The following is a 21,800-nucleotide window of genomic DNA, read 5'->3' as shown; positions in this document are numbered from 1 at the left end:
GGGAATTGAACTCTAGTCCTTCTACTTATAAAACCAAACCCTTAACCACTAAACCATAAGTGTTTCTTGAAACCCTAAGGGGACACTCCCTTCTTAAACCCTTCCAAATACCTAAAACCCACAAAAACCCCAAATCAAAAACCCTTCTTCATCCTCACACTCTCCCTCACCCACACCCTCTCTCCCTCTCTCTCCCTCTCGCCTCCCCGCCGACCAACACCACCAACAGCCTTCCCACCAGCCACTGCCACCGGCCAAGTCGCCCAGGCGAGCCACGCCATACACCGCCGTCTCCACCGCCCGGAGGCCACCTGCGACAGGCCCGCTGCCACCACCGCCCGGAGACAACCCGACGCACCCCCACTGCCGCCACAAGCTCGCACCAGCCGAGCCCCCATGCCACCACCTACATCGCTTGGACAGCCGACCCGCGCTGTCGACCCCGAGACAGAAAGTCGCGCCACCGCCCCTCGTCGCCGGAGTTTCGCCAGAGTCCCGCCGGAATCTCGCCAGAGCCTCACCGGAGAAAGCGTCACCCAAAGGAATTCCGAAATGCCGAAAAAGCCCGTTGGTATCCGAACCCCGGAATGGAACGACGCCGATTACACGGTAATCTGATGTAAAACCCTCGAATCCGACCAATTCTCTCCGGAGTTGGTCGATATGCTTAAGTTTCAAGGACTCTTGGATACGTATCTCACAATTTAAGAGGACACATACCCTAAATTGGTGAAAGAGTTCTATCACCACTTAGTGGCCGTCAAACGGGGTGATAAAGTGGAAATCACCGCTAAAGTCCGGGGCAAGGAGATAGTACTCTCCGAGGGCCGCTTGGCCAAACTCCTAAAACTGACCACCACAGGTGTGTCAGATTACGACCGAAAGGGATGGATTGGTACCCAAGGCACGGGGTATATGGACTACCTTGGGTACCTACTAGGAAAGGAAGAAGGCTTCACCTCGGCCACTCGGCCAAACAGGTAATGGCTAACTGCCGAACAAAAGATACTAGTCATGATTGTGACTGATAGCTTGTTGCGCACGAACAACAAAAGCAAGGATGTGGGAAGTTTGGAGTGTACTTTTGCCTACTTCTTAAAACACAAGATCAAGTTCAACCTACCGGCCCTCATGTTGAAGCATATGGAGTTTTGCAAGACTAGCAATCGGCTCTGAGTTCTCCAGCTCAAATGTGGCATAGCACCCCGCATACTTATGTTTGATTTTGGGCTTTAATGAGAATTCACCTCTATTATATAAGTTTTAAAAGTTTCAAAATTTCGGGGTGTTACAGTTGGTATCAGAGCCTAAATTTGACCCTCGTTACTCAACCATCTGTACTAAAAAACGATAGTTGTACTTCGCTAGTCAAATTTGTATAGTTGCAAATCGAGTATGATTCAACTATCTAGATCTCACTACAAACACAATCACATTGTGTTTGCCCATTATTGTAATTTATTTATTATTCAGAACAATTTTTTTCTGACATATTTTATTTAGGAGTAAATATTTCAATTACGTTATTGCAAAATCTGGAGTCTACATACCAACATAGGAAAAACATTAAATTATAACCAAATCAAGATCATACGTACCAACTAAGGAAAATTTACAGGCGAGAATGAGCTGTAAATTTCCATTTCAATTGGTATTAATGTAAATACCATAATAAAATTCTAATAGACGGTATTGAATTGAAAAAAAAAAAGTCAAGGAATGACAATGAGACTTGGCTATAAATAAAGCACTCGTTCCACAATACCAATATACTTAGTCATTGCATCTTAGTGAGTGATACCAAAATTTTTAGCAATAATACAACTAAAATGGTGAGTACGGGTCGCCAAAGGATTCCTCGATCTAGGATTGAAAATAATGCTCGTCGTGGGTATGAGATATCGACTTACTTTATCAACAAGGGTATGAGATATCCACACTATGTGGTGTGGATATAATTGTGTTGATTTTTTCGTATTCAATTAAGTAAAGATTATACTTTCAATAACACTAGCATGAATGTGATCCTAACAAATATTTTTCTGATAACTCTATGGCGTAAGCCCACTTTGCAGATGAACTTTCACTTGCTCGCCATGAAGCCAAAATGAAAATTTTGAATGCCCAAGTCGCTGACCTTGAAATGCAAATTGAAGAAGAAAAGAAGCGAGGTCTTGCTCTAAGTGAGGCTTTAAAACGTTATCCCCGTATTTCTGATCTTCCATTGTCGGAGCTATTATCTTTGAGGCATCGCATGGAAATGCTTCTATTGAATGTTAATCAAAAACTACAACAACATAGGATGCAAGTTCATAAGGAATCCAAGGCCACTCACTTTGATATAGGTACCAGTGTTTGCTCTTCACATTTTGGAGACAATGTTGGTCCAAGTGGTGGAAGTCCCTTTTGACAAGCTAGTACAACCTAGTGGTATTGGTTATCTTAAAGGGACCTAATAAGTAGAATTAAGCTATTTATTATTATCTTATTTTAGTCTCTCTTAAGTTTATTTATCCCATTTTCACATTTTGTTATGTTTTTATATTAATTTTTATCATTATAAACAAAAAAGTTCTCTGGTCAGTTAAGAGATAATATATGTAGGTCAATGTGCAAGCTTGTTATCTTTCAATTATCTTTATGTTAGAGTTTTGATATATTAATAAATTATTTACAACAAAATATCTTGGCATCTATTTCTTCGTTTTTGTTGTAGCCAAACTTACTTTACTCTATGACACACAAGATGTTGAGTTTACAATGGTGTGAAAATTGAAGAAAGAAAGTAACCAATTACATTTGTTACCTTACAAGGGAACATGAATAAAAGTACACGCACAAATATAGAGGTTTTGTGTCAATTTTTAGTATAAAAGTGTAACAACCCAAAATTTTTTCCTCCAAATTAAGTCTATGTTATAAAAATTTAAACCAAAATCCAATTATATTATTTTATTCCTACAAAGATTTTTATCAAATATAAATATAGTATTTTAAACCTTTTATTCCAAATTGTTTACTATAAAATATTTATATATTTATTTATGGTTTTAAAAGCCTTACTTAAGGGATATATTTATTTTTTGAAATTTAGACCCAAAAGTTTATCTAAGACGAACCTGTGAACCTGACAGACTTGTTTTTTACCCAAACCATATTTTAAAACAAACCCAACCTATTTCTAAATTTATTATATGATATTTTGACACGCTCCCCCTTTTTCTCGAAAAGGTGTCAAACAAGTATGTGATGAATCCCGGATCTTATCGTTCTCTCAGGATGACAACTTGGAGAAGCTTCATGTTGTTAGTTTAAAGAAATGGATTTTGTGTGCATTTGAGTTTGTGTCACGCAATTTGTCATGGTCGTAGTACGTAACAAGCAAACAAACAATTAAAGCAATTAAACAAGGGAATAAAAGTAGGGTTGAATTGCTAGTTTTGTTCATGATGCATTTAGGATCATTAGTCATAGGTGTGTGAATGTGCCTATGCTCGAATCTTGGGAATGCATGTACTTATGTCCTTTCGTTCTTCAACTACTAGGACTTGCCATAGTAGACAATAGAACTCCCTTTAGGGCTCTTAAAGTCTCTATGACCTTTCCTCGAACACCTTGCCTACAAATCCTTCCTAACCTAGATTAGTAGGCTAGGAAATGTCAAGGATAGAAGCTTCACACTTAGCACAACCCTAAGAGGTGGCCTTGATCCTAGGATGCCATACAAATCAATCCACAACAACTAGATTTCCAAAGTATAGCAACATTCACCTCCTAATCTAATAATTAAGTCACATTAGCATCATGAATCAAAACATCACAATTCAAACCCTAGCTAAACTAGCCACACATAGCCATAAGAAAATGAAATTGCAATTATAAAATCAAACAATCAAATGAAATGCAAAAGTAAAAGAGTTTACCAAATTGAAATATAATTGTTGACCCTTGAATTTGAAGAGTGTCAATCTCCTCCTTCAATTGATCTTCACTAAGCTAGAGAGAAGGTAGATTTATGAATTGAAATATTTCTCACTCTAAAATCTGAAATCTAACTTTTTAAAAAACTCTCCTTTTTAAAAACTCCCCTTCTCTAATCTAATTTAATCACTTAAATAGCTTCCCTCCATAAGTGGCTTTTCAACGCGCGCCCAACTCCCGGCCAACGTGCGTTGACCGGTCACTTGACCGTTTTACGCAAGCGTCCAATGCACGTTGGCTGTGCGTTGATCTTTCTGTTTATACTCAGCGCATGTGCAACATGCGTTGCTTCTTCCCGGCTTAACTTCGGTTTGCTTCCTTGTCTCGCTTTGCTCCGTAGTTTGCCGCCATGCCTCCTTTTAGCTCAAACTTTCCTACAATTCATAAAAACACAAATTGTGGTGGTAATTTAAAGCATAATACACAACATAGCTTAAATTACTAAAAATGATACTCAAAGGATCAAAATTAAGCTCAAATCACACCCTTAATAGACCTTAAAACTAAGTGTCTTTGGCACTTATCATATTTTTACCCGAAAACTTTTGACCCAAAATTATACCGCAAAGTTTTATAATGAAATTCCCATTTCCCCCCAGTTTAGCCGTTGATTACAACTCTAAATTCCCTAGGGTGTTGTGCACCCTATAAATACAATTGTAGCTTTAGCTTTGCTTCGCCTGAATTTCCTCCTCCATCCTTTCAATATTTCTATTCTTCCCTTAAGAAAATCTCAGAGATCGATTCAAGCTAGCTAAGAAGAAAAAGTTTAGTAAGCTTTTCCTTCTTCTTTTTCTTATTCTTCATTTCTTCCTCTTCTTCTTTCTTCCTTCCTATTCCCTACTACTATACGTGTGCTTATATGTTGTGTGTATATTGTTATTGTTGTTTTCTTTAGGTGCAGAGGAAGGATTTTGCTTTTGGAGCATCAAGCTTGAGGTATAACCCATGGAAACCCAAAATCTATTATTTACCCCAAGTGTTCTGTGAGATATGTATTGTGATGATATCCAATAGTTTGAGGCTTAGAATTATTGGTTTATTGAGTGTTTGATGTTTATAATGTGGTAGAAATATTGTATTGTTATTGCTATGCAATTGTTGGATAATTTGGAGTTGTTTGGGTTGTATGGAAATGAATTCCATGCGATCTGGGTGTTGTAGTGTAAGCCTGAGAGGCTATTGCCTCGGCTTGCATTTTTGCCGTGCGGGACTAACCGCAGGCCTGGGAGGCCCTCGGCCAGCCCCACATGTGTTGTGGCAGGCCTTGGTTGTAACACCCCTAATTTTTAAAACATTTAAAGCTTATGAAATAAAGGCGAATCCATCATTAATCACCCAAACAGAGCAGAAACTATGCATAAGAGTCGGGGTGCTATGCCACATCCAAGCTTGAGAACTTAGATGCACATGCTAACTAACTAACAGAACCTAATTCAAATTCAATATCCAAAATACAAGTCACGGCACACAGGTCATCTACTAAGACTAAAACTAACTAAGCTATGTCCTGGCAACCATCTAGCGCACTCCGAAACTACTGATCTGTACCTGAAAAACATATGGTGTAACAACCGTCAGCGAACCGTCAGCGAATAATGCTGAGTAACCCACTCCCACCCGTTGAGTACAATAAGTATAAGTATAGAAAATCATTTTGAGACTGGAATACATATATAAATCTAAGCAATGCTAACTTTAAAACCAAGATCGAGACATAACGACAAGTTGACACCATGAACACCATAAAGATACTAGCATGCATCCTAAACTCACATGATAAGGTAATAACAAAGTTCAACAATGACAAACAACGGCAACAATGCGGCTCAACAACAATCAATCAGAATAAGTAATCAACAGAGAGTACATCATTCATCCAATCTTATACCAAGTTCCAACCTTTACTCCTCTCTATCCTTATATCAGTTCCAACCTGTACCTCCAAGCCACCCTTATACCGCCTCCCTTATCCCTCCGGAGCACGCAAGCCCCCCACCGATATACCGCCAACAAATCCACCGATCTGATAGCGCCGCAGTACCATCAACACATGATCTGTGCCAATAGCACAATAATCAAGGGGTCATGCTTATAGCACAAAGACATGGCACCGCAGTGCTTATAACTTGATCCATGCCTTTAGCAAGCAAATCAAGGGTGGTCTGTGCCTATAGCACAATGACCGAGCACTCGTTGTGCTAACCGCCAACAAATCTTTTCCACCAATCACATCACATTTCCCACCATGGACAAATCCATCACAACAACTGGTGCACCGCGTTAACAGCAACCAACAACACTCAATCAACAACGATAATCAATTCTCAACAACAACAACAAACCAAGCACAACAACAACAATAACCACTACACACGACTCGTAAAACGGTACTCAGAAACATCACCCGAGACTCATAAACAACAAATGGGGCACAATGGGGCGCGGGAAAACACTAAATGGGGTAAAACAACACTCCACGCCGCCCGTACCAGCGGGCGGAACGACGGGCGGACGGTCCCGTACCAGCTGGTGGTCGTCCACCCGCCGGCCACCTGCTGGTACGAGTGACCGTACCGGTGGGTGGTCGGGTGGGGGTTCGTCCCCCCCTCCCCCACCGACCCCCCGCTGGTACGACGGTATCTTGGCATTTTTACCCTTTTGGGAATTCATCAGTTAAACCCGAAATCCAGTCCAAACACATCCCAAAACATATCAACAGCAACATGGACTTGAACAACAAGAATTAAACCAAGAAACACCACAATCATATCCTAAACAAAATCCCTAAACATGCCAAGACTCGAGATTAAACACATAACGGTCCTAGAGCTTCAAGAACCTCAACATCACCAAGAAATCTATATGCAAAGCCCTAAGACAAGCCCTAACCTTGAATCAATACCCGAGCATGCATAAACCCACCCAAGAACACCAAGAGCATCACCACAACAAGATTCATGATACAAACCCTAATGACAAGCTCTAAACATAATTAAATACAAGAACGTACAAAGACCACACAGGGCCACCAAGAACGTACAAAGACCGCAGCCAACCGATGAACAAGAATGTACTTGTTTAGTTTAGCTACTTCGGAATTTTTATAAAAAAAATCGTAATAATTCAGCATAAAAAGAGGGACTAGACTACCCCGGGAACTCACGCGTCACCAAAGTCCAACAAAGAAGACCGGACAAACCTTCTGCCACTAGAAGACAAAAGAAGGAAAAAGACAAAGGAAACCCAAAAGGGGGCACAACAAGAGACATTAATGTTACCAATGGGAATTGAACTCTAGTCCTTCTACTTATAAAACCAAACCTTTAACCACTAAACCATAAGTGTTTCTTGAAACCTTAAGGGGACACTCCCTTCTTAAACCCTTCCAAATACCTAAAACCCACAAAAACCCCAAATCAAAAACCCTTCTTCATCCTCACACTCTCCCTCACCCACACCCTCTCTCCCTCTCTCTCCCTCTCGCCTCCCCGCCGACCAACACCACCAACAGCCTTCCCACCAGCCACTGCCACCGGCCAAGTCGCCCAGGCGAGCCACGCCATACACCGCCGTCTCCACCGCCCGGAGGCCACCTGCGACAGGCCCGCTGCCACCACCGCCCGGAGACAACCCGACGCACCCCCACTGCCGCCACAAGCTCGCACCAGCCGAGCCCCCATGCCACCACCTACATCGCTTGGACAGCCGACCCGCGCTGTCGACCCCGAGACAGAAAGTCGCGCCACCGCCCCTCGTCGCCGGAGTTTCGCCAGAGTCCCGCCGGAATCTCGCCAGAGCCTCACCGGAGAAAGCGTCACCCAAAGGAATTCCGAAATGCCGAAAAAGCCCGTTGGTATCCGAACCCCGGAATGGAACGACGCCGATTACACGGTAATCTGATGTAAAACCCTCGAATCCGACCAATTCTCTCCGGAGTTGGTCGATATGCTTAAGTTTCAAGGACTCTTGGATACGTATCTCACAATTTAAGAGGACACATACCCTAAATTGGTGAAAGAGTTCTATCACCACTTAGTGGCCGTCAAACGGGGTGATAAAGTGGAAATCACCGCTAAAGTCCGGGGCAAGGAGATAGTACTCTCCGAGGGCCGCTTGGCCAAACTCCTAAAACTGACCACCACAGGTGTGTCGGATTACGACCGAAAGGGATGGATTGGTACCCAAGGCACGGGGTATATGGACTACCTTGGGTACCTACTAGGAAAGGAAGAAGGCTTCACCTCGGCCACTCGGCCAAACAGGTAATGGCTAACTGCCGAACAAAAGATACTAGTCATGATTGTGACTGATAGCTTGTTGCGCACGAACAACAAAAGCAAGGATGTGGGAAGTTTGGAGTGTACTTTTGCCTACTTCTTAAAACACAAGATCAAGTTCAACCTACCGGCCCTCATGTTGAAGCATATGGAGTTTTGCAAGACTAGCAATCGGCTCTGAGTTCTCCAGCTCAAATGTGGCATAGCACCCCGCATACTTATGTTTGATTTTGGGCTTTAATGAGAATTCACCTCTATTATATAAGTTTTAAAAGTTTCAAAATTTCGGGGTGTTACAGTTGGTATCAGAGCCTAAATTTGACCCTCGTTACTCAACCATCTGTACTAAAAAACGATAGTTGTACTTCGCTAGTCAAATTTGTATAGTTGCAAATCGAGTATGATTCAACTATCTAGATCTCACTACAAACACAATCACATTGTGTTTGCCCATTATTGTAATTTATTTATTATTCAGAACAATTTTTTTCTGACATATTTTATTTAGGAGTAAATATTTCAATTACGTTATTGCAAAATCTGGAGTCTACATACCAACATAGGAAAAACATTAAATTATAACCAAATCAAGATCATACGTACCAACTAAGGAAAATTTACAGGCGAGAATGAGCTGTAAATTTCCATTTCAATTGGTATTAATGTAAATACCATAATAAAATTCTAATAGACGGTATTGAATTGAAAAAAAAAAAGTCAAGGAATGACAATGAGACTTGGCTATAAATAAAGCACTCGTTCCACAATACCAATATACTTAGTCATTGCATCTTAGTGAGTGATACCAAAATTTTTAGCAATAATACAACTAAAATGGTGAGTACGGGTCGCCAAAGGATTCCTCGATCTAGGATTGAAAATAATGCTCGTCGTGGGTATGAGATATCGACTTACTTTATCAACAAGGGTATGAGATATCCACACTATGTGGTGTGGATATATTTGTGTTGATTTTTTCGTATTCAATTAAGTAAAGATTATACTTTCAATAACACTAGCATGAATGTGATCCTAACAAATATTTTTCTGATAACTCTATGGCGTAAGCCCACTTTGCAGATGAACTTTCACTTGCTCGCCATGAAGCCAAAATGAAAATTTTGAATGCCCAAGTCGCTGACCTTGAAATGCAAATTGAAGAAGAAAAGAAGCGAGGTCTTGCTCTAAGTGAGGCTTTAAAACGTTATCCCCGTATTTCTGATCTTCCATTGTCGGAGCTATTATCTTTGAGGCATCGCATGGAAATGCTTCTATTGAATGTTAATCAAAAACTACAACAACATAGGATGCAAGTTCATAAGGAATCCAAGGCCACTCACTTTGATATAGGTACCAGTGTTTGCTCTTCACATTTTGGAGACAATGTTGGTCCAAGTGGTGGAAGTCCCTTTTGACAAGCTAGTACAACCTAGTGGTATTGGTTATCTTAAAGGGACCTAATAAGTAGAATTAAGCTATTTATTATTATCTTATTTTAGTCTCTCTTAAGTTTATTTATCCCATTTTCACATTTTGTTATGTTTTTATATTAATTTTTATCATTATAAACAAAAAAGTTCTCTGGTCAGTTAAGAGATAATATATGTAGGTCAATGTGCAAGCTTGTTATCTTTCAATTATCTTTATGTTAGAGTTTTGATATATTAATAAATTATTTACAACAAAATATCTTGGCATCTATTTCTTCGTTTTTGTTGTAGCCAAACTTACTTTACTCTATGGCACACAAGATGTTGAGTTTACAATGGTGTGAAAATTGAAGAAAGAAAGTAACCAATTACATTTGTTACCTTACAAGGGAACATGAATAAAAGTACACGCACAAATATAGAGGTTTTGTGTCAATTTTTAGTATAAAAGTGTAACAACCCAAAATTTTTTCCTCCAAATTAAGTCTATGTTATAAAAATTTAAACCAAAATCCAATTATATTATTTTATTCCTACAAAGATTTTTATCAAATATAAATATAGTATTTTAAACCTTTTATTCCAAATTGTTTACTATAAAATATTTATATATTTATTTATGGTTTTAAAAGCCTTACTTAAGGGATATATTTATTTTTCGAAATTTAGACCCAAAAGTTTATCTAAGACGAACCTGTGAACCTGACAGACTTGTTTTTTACCCAAACCATATTTTAAAACAAACCCAACCTATTTCTAAATTTATTATATGATATTTTGACACGCTCCCCCTTTTTCTCGAAAAGGTGTCAAACAAGTATGTGATGAATCCCGGATCTTATCGTTCTCTCAGGATGACAACTTGGAGAAGCTTCATGTTGTTAGTTTAAAGAAATGGATTTTGTGTGCATTTGAGTTTGTGTCACGCAATTTGTCATGGTCGTAGTACGTAACAAGCAAACAAACAATTAAAGCAATTAAACAAGGGAATAAAAGTAGGGTTGAATTGCTAGTTTTGTTCATGATGCATTTAGGATCATTAGTCATAGGTGTGTGAATGTGCCTATGCTCGAATCTTGGGAATGCATGTACTTATGTCCTTTCGTTCTTCAACTACTAGGACTTGCCATAGTAGACAATAGAACTCCCTTTAGGGCTCTTAAAGTCTCTATGACCTTTCCTCGAACACCTTGCCTACAAATCCTTCCTAACCTAGATTAGTAGGCTAGGAAATGTCAAGGATAGAAGCTTCACACTTAGCACAACCCTAAGAGGTGGCCTTGATCCTAGGATGCCATACAAATCAATCCACAACAACTAGATTTCCAAAGTATAGCAACATTCACCTCCTAATCTAATAATTAAGTCACATTAGCATCATGAATCAAAACATCACAATTCAAACCCTAGCTAAACTAGCCACACATAGCCATAAGAAAATGAAATTGCAATTATAAAATCAAACAATCAAATGAAATGCAAAAGTAAAAGAGTTTACCAAATTGAAATATAATTGTTGACCCTTGAATTTGAAGAGTGTCAATCTCCTCCTTCAATTGATCTTCACTAAGCTAGAGAGAAGGTAGATTTATGAATTGAAATATTTCTCACTCTAAAATCTGAAATCTAACTTTTTAAAAAACTCTCCTTTTTAAAAACTCCCCTTCTCTAATCTAATTTAATCACTTAAATAGCTTCCCTCCATAAGTGGCTTTTCAACGCGCGCCCAACTCCCGGCCAACGTGCGTTGACCGGTCACTTGACCGTTTTACGCAAGCGTCCAATGCACGTTGGCTGTGCGTTGATCTTTCTGTTTATACTCAGCGCATGTGCAACATGCGTTGCTTCTTCCCGGCTTAACTTCGGTTTGCTTCCTTGTCTCGCTTTGCTCCGTAGTTTGCCGCCATGCCTCCTTTTAGCTCAAACTTTCCTACAATTCATAAAAACACAAATTGTGGTGGTAATTTAAAGCATAATACACAACATAGCTTAAATTACTAAAAATGATACTCAAAGGATCAAAATTAAGCTCAAATCACACCCTTAATAGACCTTAAAACTAAGTGTCTTTGGCACTTATCATATTTTTACCCGAAAACTTTTGACCCAAAATTATACCGCAAAGTTTTATAATGAAATTCCCATTTCCCCCCAGTTTAGCCGTTGATTACAACTCTAAATTCCCTAGGGTGTTGTGCACCCTATAAATACAATTGTAGCTTTAGCTTTGCTTCGCCTGAATTTCCTCCTCCATCCTTTCAATATTTCTATTCTTCCCTTAAGAAAATCTCAGAGATCGATTCAAGCTAGCTAAGAAGAAAAAGTTTAGTAAGCTTTTCCTTCTTCTTTTTCTTATTCTTCATTTCTTCCTCTTCTTCTTTCTTCCTTCCTATTCCCTACTACTATACGTGTGCTTATATGTTGTGTGTATATTGTTATTGTTGTTTTCTTTAGGTGCAGAGGAAGGATTTTGCTTTTGGAGCATCAAGCTTGAGGTATAACCCATGGAAACCCAAAATCTATTATTTACCCCAAGTGTTCTGTGAGATATGTATTGTGATGATATCCATTAGTTTGAGGCTTATAATTTTTGGTTTATTGAGTGTTTGATGTTTATAATGTGGTAGAAATATTGTATTGTTATTGCTATGCCATTGTTGGATAATTTGGAGTTGTTTGGGTTGTATTGAAATGAATTCCATGCGATCTGGGTGTTGTAGAGCGAGCCTGAGAGGCTATTGCCTCGGCTTGCATTTTTGTCATGCGGGACTAGCCGCAGGCCTGGGAGGCCCTCGGCCAGCCCCACATGTGTTGTGGCAGGCCTTGGTTGTAACACCCCTAATTTTTAAAACATTTAAAGCTTATGAAATAAAGGCGAATCCATCATTAATCACCCAAACAGAGCAGAAACTATGCATAAGAGTCGGGGTGCTATGCCACATCCAAGCTTGAGAACTTAGATGCACATGCTAACTAACTAAACAGAACCTAATTCAAATTCAATATCCAAAATACAAGTCACGGCACGCAGGTCATCTACCAAGACTAAAAGTAACTAAGTTATGTCCTGGCAACCATCTAGCGCACTCCGAAACTACTGATCTGTACCTGAAAAACATATGGTGTAACAACCGTCAGCGAACCGTCAGCGAATAATGCTGAGTAACCCACTCCCACCCGTTGAGTACAATAAGTATAAGTATAGAAAATCAATTTGAGACTGGAATACATATATAAATCTAAGCAACGCTAACTTTAAAACCAAGATCGAGACATAACGACAAGTTGACACCATGAACACCATAAAGATACTAGCATGCATCCTAAACTCACATGATAAGGTAATAACAAAGTTCAACAATGACAAACAACGGCAACAATGCGGCTCAACAACAATCAATCAGAACAAGTAATCAACAAAGAGTACATCATTCATCCAATCTTATACCAAGTTCCAACCATTACTCCTCTCTATCCTTATATCAGTTCCAACCTGTACCTCCAGGCCACCCTTATACCGCCTCCCTTATCCCCCCGGAGCACGCAAACCCCCCACTGATATACCGCCAACAAATCCACCGATCTGATAGCGCCGCAGTACCACCAACACATGATCTGTGCCAATAGCACAATAATCAAGGGGTCATGCTTATAGCACAAAGACATGGCACCGCAGTGCTTATAACTTGATCCATGCCTTTAGCAAGCAAATCAAGGGTGGTCCGTGCCTATAACACAATGACCGAGCACTCGTTGTGCTAACCACCAACAAATCTTTTTCACCAATCACATCACAGTTCCCATCATGGACAAATCCATCACAACAACTGGTGCACCGCGTTAACAACAACCAACAACACTCAATCAACGACGATAATCAATTCTCAACAACAACAACAAACCAAGCACAACAACAACAATAACCACTACACACGACTCGTAAAACGGTACTCAGAAACATCACCCGAGACTCATAAACAACAAATGGGGCACAATGGGGCGCGGGAAAACACTAAATGGGGTAAAACAACACTCCACGCCGCCCGTACCAGCGGGTGGAACGGCGGGCGGACGACCTCATACCAGCTGGTGGTCGTCCACCCGCCGACCACCTGCTGGTACGAGTGACCGTACCGGTGGGTGGTCGGGTGGGGGTTCGTCCCCCTCCCCCCCACCGACCCCCCCCTCCCCCCACTGATACGACGGTATCTTGGCATTTTTACCCTTTTGGGAATTCATCAGTTAAACCCGAAATCCAGTCCAAACACATCCCAAAACATATCAACAGCAACATGGACTTGAACAACAAGAATTAAACCAAGAAACACCACAATCATATCCTAAACACAATCCTAAACATGCCAAGACTCGAGATTAAACACATAACGGTCCTAGAGCTTCATGAACCTCAACGTCACCAAGAAATCTATATGCAAAGCCCTAAGACAAGCCCTAACCTTGAATCAATACCCGAGCAATCATAAACCCTGTAACACCCCAGATTTTCAAGACATTTTAAGCTTATATAATAAAGGTAATATCTCATTTCATCCCAAAGTATATCATAAGTGTACGGGGTGCTATGCCACACCTGGGCTAGAGAACCCAGGTGCACAGGCTGTCTAACTAATATCCATTGAAACACAATGCATAATATGGCACGCAGGCCGAACGGGAAAACTACTCTACTTCTACGCTCCAGTTCTAGCGCGCTCCAGTTCTCTAGTCCTCTGTGCCTGAAAGCCAAATATATCTGTTCAGCGAGAGATGCTGGTAACCCACTCCAACGCGTTGAAATACAATACATATAGAGATATATATAGATATACGAAAACCATTTTGAGCATGAAGATATATCCTACGAACTCTAGCTCTAAAACCGGGAATGACTCGACAGATAAGGTCAGACACAAGCAACAGTTATAACGAGCATATGCAGTTCACAACAGATAAGGCAGATAAGGCAAAGCATAAACAATGATCATAACCCAACATGAACAATCCCCAATATAAACCCATAGTCACATCCCCCAAGACACTCGTAATCACAACTCGTCCATGTCACAACACATAACACACTTTGTTGGCGCCACAGGACCAATCGCATGCCCATACATGACGGTCAGCGCATATAGCTCTGACCCTGCCCCGTATCGCAACACGGAGGGGTCGATCGCAACCGACCGATGAACCGCAGCTCATCATAGTGTTTGATCGCAACCAAACAGTGGACCGCAGCCCAAGAGAATGTCATCTGACCGCAGTCAGGAAAAAGGACGAACCGCAGCTCGTATAGAAACGTTTGATCGCAACCAAACGGTGGACCGCAGCCCAAGAGTATCAATCTGACCGCAGCCAGCTTCTGAACCGCAGCTCAGGATAACCAATCCGATCGCAACCGAATTGGGGTAACACACACATAACACATAGCAAGCACATGCAACCCACATTACACATTAGGAAGGGGGAGAAAACGTATAACAAAACCTATGCGTGATCCATCACTTACTAAGAATAGTCCTAAGGGGTTCATACTTCTACCACCTAGGTCAACGGGATACCAATTCAACTAGCATGCAATATAATAGACTCATAAACCTACGAACGGTACCCGAAACATCAAACTAGACATAGGCACGATAAACGGAGTCCGTTGGGACACCACGGGGAACGGGGAACATCAAACGGGGAAGCCGGGATCCCGGGTGGGATGAATTTCCAGCGGGTAGCCTGTAACACCCCGTGTTACGGCCCCTAAAACCATTTAATTAATCAATCAATAAGCCCAAGAGAAGGAATATATGATAATGATCAATTAGGGAAAAAGGCCCACCGTGGTCCATGGGCCCTCATATATATACCCAACCCCTAAACCCAATCCTTAGTTCCGAAAGAAATAGAATTAGCAAGCCTATAGTATTAATTCCTAATTAGGACTCCTAAATATATAAATAAGGGACTTAGGAGACACCTGGAACTTCCCACACGCCTAAACGCCCCACCCCCCCAAGAGAGCTCCAAGAATTCCCTTAGAAGAAAGCAAGAAAGTTTAAAGAAAGACCCTTCATAGCCAAGGAACTAATTAAGGCTAAGAGGTAACCCATGTCTCAACAAAACCTATTTTCATAGCTATGATTTCCCCTTAGGGTTTCCCCCATATGATTGTAAATGGCGAATTACTATGATTATTATTGATGTTGATTTAATGATTCCATGGGGAATCTTGATAATCTTGATATTGGGAGTTACTTGATAATTATGATGTTCTTGATGATTAATTGGAATTTTGATGATGATTATGATGTTCTTGATGATTATGTGTTGTTCCTACCGAATCTTGTAATTAGAAGACGAACCGTATTCTTGTTGATATAAAAGTGAATAGAACCCTAGGTTGTATCGTATGATCTTATTCTTGGATTATCGGGTGGGAAATCGCATGTTTGGGTGTTGATTATGATTAGAAAAGCATGTTAGGTTATGTGCCGTTCATCTATCGTATTTGATCCGTTAATTGTCTATGTGTTGTCGTTAATTACGTTGAAATGTGTCTAAGCATGGTTTCAGGTTCCACAACGGTTCCCGGGGCGAAAAGTGATGAAAAGAGTCAGTGGGGGGGTAGGTGGGGGTAGGGGACCCGCCACCTACCCGCGGCAATCTCGGGTAGCTCCGGCAGCGGGCAGCTGCCCGCCGGGCACCCGTTGCCCGGAACAGTGACAGCCGGCGGGCAGCCGGCGGGTGGACCCCCACCCACCGGCTACCCGCTGGAATCTCAACCCACCCGGGACCTCGGCTTCCCCGTTTGATGTTTCCCCGATCCCCGTGGTGTCCCAACAGACCCCGTTTGTCGTGCCTATGTCTAGTTTGATGTTTCGGGTACCGTTCGTAGGTTTATAAGTCTGTTATATCGCATGCTAGATGAATTGGTATCCTATTGACCTAGGTGAAGGAAGTATGAACCCCTTAGGACTACTCTTAGTATGTGATGGATCACGCATAGGTTTGTTATATGCTTTACCCCCTTCCCAATGTGTAAACGTGGGTTGCATGTGCTTGCTATGTGTTATGTGTGTGTGCCACCCCAATTCGGTTGCGATCGGATTGGTTATCCTGAGCTGCGGTTCAGAAGCTGGCTGCGGTCAGATTGGTATTCCTGGCTGCGGTCAGATGACATTCTCTTGGGCTGCGGTCCACCGTTTGGTTGTGATCAAACGTTTCTATACGAGCTGGGGTTCGTCCTTTATCCTGGCTGCGGTCAGATGACACTCTCTTGGGCTGCGGTCCACTGTTTGGTTGCGATCAAACATTATGATGAGCTACGGTTCATCGGTCGGTTGCGATCGACCTCCCCGTGTTGCGATACGGGGCATGGTGCTGCGGGGCTGTGTCAGAGCTATATGCGCTGACCCTCATGTATGGGCATGCGATCGGTCCCGTGGCGCCAACAATGTGCGTTATGTGTGTGATATGGACGAGTTGTGACTATGATGCCTTGGGATGTGACTATGGGTTTCATATTGGGGATTGTTTATGATGGGATTATGATTACCGTTTATGCCTTGTCGTAACTGCTTTATCTTTTGTGAAATGCTTATGCTTGCTATGGCCACTGCTGGTGTCTAGCCTTAACTGTTGAGTCATTCCCGGTTTTAAAAGCTAGAGTTCGTAGGATATATCTTCATGCTCATAATGGGTTTCGTATAACTATATATATCTCTATATGTATTGTATTTCAACGCGTTGGAGTGGGTTACCAGCATCTCTCGTTGAACAGATATATTTGGCTTTCAGGCACAGAAGAATAAGTCACTGGAGCGCGCTAGAACTCGGAACGTAGAAGTAGATAGTTCCCTTTTCGGCCTGCGTGCCATATTATGCATTTACATTATTGAGGATATTAGTTAGTTAGCCTGTGCACCTGGGTTCTCTAGCTCAGGTGTGGCATAGCACCCCGTACACTTGTATTATGTTTTGGGATTTAAGGAGATAATACCTTTATTTATAAGTTTTAAATGTCTTGAAAATCTGGGGTGTTACATAGCCGGTGGGTGGGGGGGCCACCCGCCGGCTGCCCGCCGGTTTTACTGTTCCAGGCAGCGGGTTGCCGGCGGGCAGCTGCCCGCCCGCCGGCCACCCGCTGCCAGGCGGTGATTCTCGGCACCGGGTAGGTGGCCGGTCCCCTACCCCCCACTAACCCTTTTTCATCAATTGCGCCCCGGGAACCGTTGTGGAACCCAAAACCATGCTTAGACACTTTACAACGCAATTAACGACAACACGTAGACAATTAACGAATCAATTACGAGAAACGAACGACACATAACCTATCATGCTTTTCTAAATATAATCAACACCCAAACATGCGATTTCCCCACCCGACAATCCAAGAATAAGATCATACGATACAACCTAGGGTTCTAATCACTTTTATATCAACAAGAATACGGTTCGTCTTCTAATTGCAAGATTCGGTAAGAATAACACATAAACATCAAGAGCATCACATAATTATCAAGAACAACACATAATCATCAAGAACTCCATATAATCATCAAGAATCTCCCAATATCAAGATTATCAAGATCCCCCATGGGATCATCACATCAATTACCAATAATAATCATCATAACTCGCCAATATACAATAATATGGGGGAAACCCTAAGGGGGAATTATAACTATGAAAATAGGTTTTGTTGAGACATGGGTTACCTCTTAGCCTTAATTAATTCCTTGGCTATGAAGGATCTTTCTTTAAGCTTCCTTGCTTTCTTGATTTCTCCTAAGGGGATTCTTGGAGCTCTTTTGGGGTGGTGGGGCGTTATTTTTGTGGGAAGTTCTAGGTGCCTCCTAAGTCCCCTATTTATATATTTAGGAGTCCTAATTAGGAACTAATATTATAGGCTCGCTAATTCTATTCCTTTTGGAACTAAGGATTGGGTTTAGGGGTTGGGTTTATATATGAGGGCCCATGGACTATGGTGGGCCTTTTTCCCTAATTAATCATTATGATTTATTCTTTCTCTTGGGCTATTGATTAATTAATTAAATGGTTTTAGGGTCCGTAGCACGGGGTGTTACAAACCCACCCAAGAACACCAAGAGCATCACCACAACAAGATTCACGATACAAACCCTAATGACAAGCTCTAAATATAATTAAATATAAGAACGTACAAAGACCACACAGGGCCACCAAGAACATACAAAGACCACAGCCAACCGATGAACCATAGCTCATTAAACCGTTGACGAGCTCAATGGCGGACCACAGCCCTACGCACCATTGACGAGATCAATCGGTGGACCGTCGCCCTCTTTGTGTGTAACACCCCCAATTTCCATACCAAATTAAACCTTAAACATAAAGATAATTCTAACCATAAAAGCATACACAGCGGAAGACTTAAGCATGAAATAGATGGAAAACGTAGAGTGTTATGCCACGCTCACACTACGGTGAACGCACAGGCGTAAACATCTGCAACATAATCTATCAATTCCAAAAGTAAAGTCAACAACATATGTCTAGAGTCTAAACAAAGGCACGCAGGCCCAAACCATCATAAGGAAAAGGGGATCTATTCTAACAGCCTCTAGACCGCGCTCTCATCTATTCAGCACCTGAAAGAAACACAGATATATATGGGACGACGCCCGGTCAGCGAATGATGCTGGTAACCCACCAATACATGTGAAATATCATATGTAGATAGTTTATATACAAAATCATTTGCGAAACGGGATATAGTATATATATCAATTTCAAAACCAAGATAGAGTCAACACAAGACTCTTTGCACTCACAATACAGATAAGGGAACACATCCCAATACATCAAGAACCAATAATGACTCACAAGACCGGCTCAAGGCATAATCTACCATCACACAGTAGATTAACACCCGGCATGCATAACACAAGAGAATAAGGACACAACTATTGGCAACAGATGCCTTTGTGACAACACATGTCACAAATAGAGAAATACACAACAACGGCTACACAAGCCTTCGTGACATCACCCATCACGAATTGAGATGCCTTCCTTATGCCCGGTTCCATCCTTATGGCTACCCCCAACCTTATGTCTAGTTCCAACCATTACCTCCAGGACCCCTGTACACCAAGTCCAACCTTTTCCCTCTGAGGACCGTCGTCCCCATCCGCCAACGACCGCCAACAATTCCACCAATTTCATAGTACACGAGGGTACCGATTACACACATGGCAACACATGCTTCCCAAGAAATACGTGAACCCGACACACAGGTCACAAACTCCATAATCACGTCATGGCCACCACGAGGACCACTGCCGTACCTTGGTGACTAATGTACCATACCATTAATCGTGCAATCCAGGTACAGCCACACACACCACACCATCACAGGAATCAATCAACGGATCACAACGAAGATATGAAACCATACTCAACAAGGAATGGATCACAGTCCAACAACAACGATGATTAACACAAGTCATCATCAACAATAGAAAGGACAAACAACACACACGCTAGCATTTAAAAACCGAACTAGCATGCTTATCAAACGGGTAAACGAAACATAGTTCCGAAGAACACACAAGATTCATCACGGTTCAACGAATCACAAGGTTGAACACTTAGCACGATTCAAAACACCAAAACCTACATGGATTCCTACCATATAGTTCTAGACATACGAAACATCAAGAAGACACTCAAATAGTTCAACAAAAGAACATCGGGAAGTCAAATGATCAAATACCGAGTCAAAAGAATCACGGGGAACAAATCTCTGAACAAGCCAACATTGTTCCTCGCGGGTGGGCCCACAGGTGGACCCCCACCTGTGGTACCGCCCGCGGGTACCACACCCATACCACCATGTACCCTGCGGGTGTAACACCCCGTGTTACGGCCTTCAATCCCGGATTAATTATTAAATTAATCCCGTTAATAATAATTAAATATGATTTAATTCGGTTAGGTTTCCTTTAATTAATTAATAAATGCCCACCATGAACCGTGGACCCTTGCCTAAATTAGAGTCCTAAGCCTATTAGGAATAAAGAAAGTAAACCCTTTACTATTCAGATTCTAATTAGGAATCCTAGACCTAGTTATCTATTAGGAATAAAGGAAGTAGGCCTTTTACTATTCAGACTACGATTAGGATTCCCTTTAATTAATTAATATGGTCCACTATGGACCATGGACCCTTATCCCTAAACCCAATCCTTAGTTCCAAAAGGAATAGAATTAGCAAGCCTATAATATTAGTTCCTAACCAGGACTCCTAAATATATAAATAGGGGACTTAAGAGGCACCTAGAACCCCCACCACAATAAACGTTCCACCACCCCAAAGTGCTCCAAGAATCCCCTTAGAAGAAATCAAGAAAGCAAGAAAGCTTAAAGAAAGACCCTTCATAGCCAAGGAATTAATTAAGGCTAAGAGGTAACCCATGTCTCAACAAAACCTATTTTCATAGTTATGATTCCCCCTTAGGGTTTCCCCATATTATTGTGTATTAATGATTGGTGATGATTATTATTAATGATTGATATAATGATTCCATGAGGAATCTTGATAATCTTGATGTTGGGAGATTCTTGATAATTATGGTGTTCTTGATGCTTACATGGGGATCTTGATGATTATTTGGAATTCTTGATGATTATGTGATGTTCTTGATAATTGTGTGTTGTTCTTGATGCTTATGCGTTATTCTTACCGAATCTTGTAATTAGAAGACGAACCGTATTCTTGTTGATATAAAAGTGATTAGAACCCTAGGTTGTATCGTATGATATTATTCTTGGTTTATCGGGTGGGGAAATCGCATGTTTGGGTGTTGATTATGTTTAGAAAAGCATGATAGGTTATGTGCCGTTCGTTTCTCGTATTTGATCCGTTAATTGTCTACGTGTTGTCGTTAATTGCGTTGTAAAGTGTCTAAGCATGGTTTCGGGTTCCACAACGGTTCCCGGGGCGAAATTATGTGATAAGAGTCAGTGGGGGGTAGGTGGGGACCCGCCACCTACCCACGGCCGGAAATAGTATATCCGGCAGCGGGCAGCCGGCGGGCGGGCAGCTGCCCGCCGGCGACCCGCTGCCCGGAAC

Source organism: Ipomoea nil, unplaced genomic scaffold, assembly GCF_001879475.1.
Source record: "Ipomoea nil cultivar Tokyo-kokei standard unplaced genomic scaffold, Asagao_1.1 scaffold0268, whole genome shotgun sequence".
In the NCBI taxonomy this organism is placed as follows: domain Eukaryota; kingdom Viridiplantae; phylum Streptophyta; class Magnoliopsida; order Solanales; family Convolvulaceae; genus Ipomoea; species Ipomoea nil.
The sequence above is the reverse complement of the archived record's forward strand: the minus strand, read 5'-3'. Positions refer to the sequence as shown.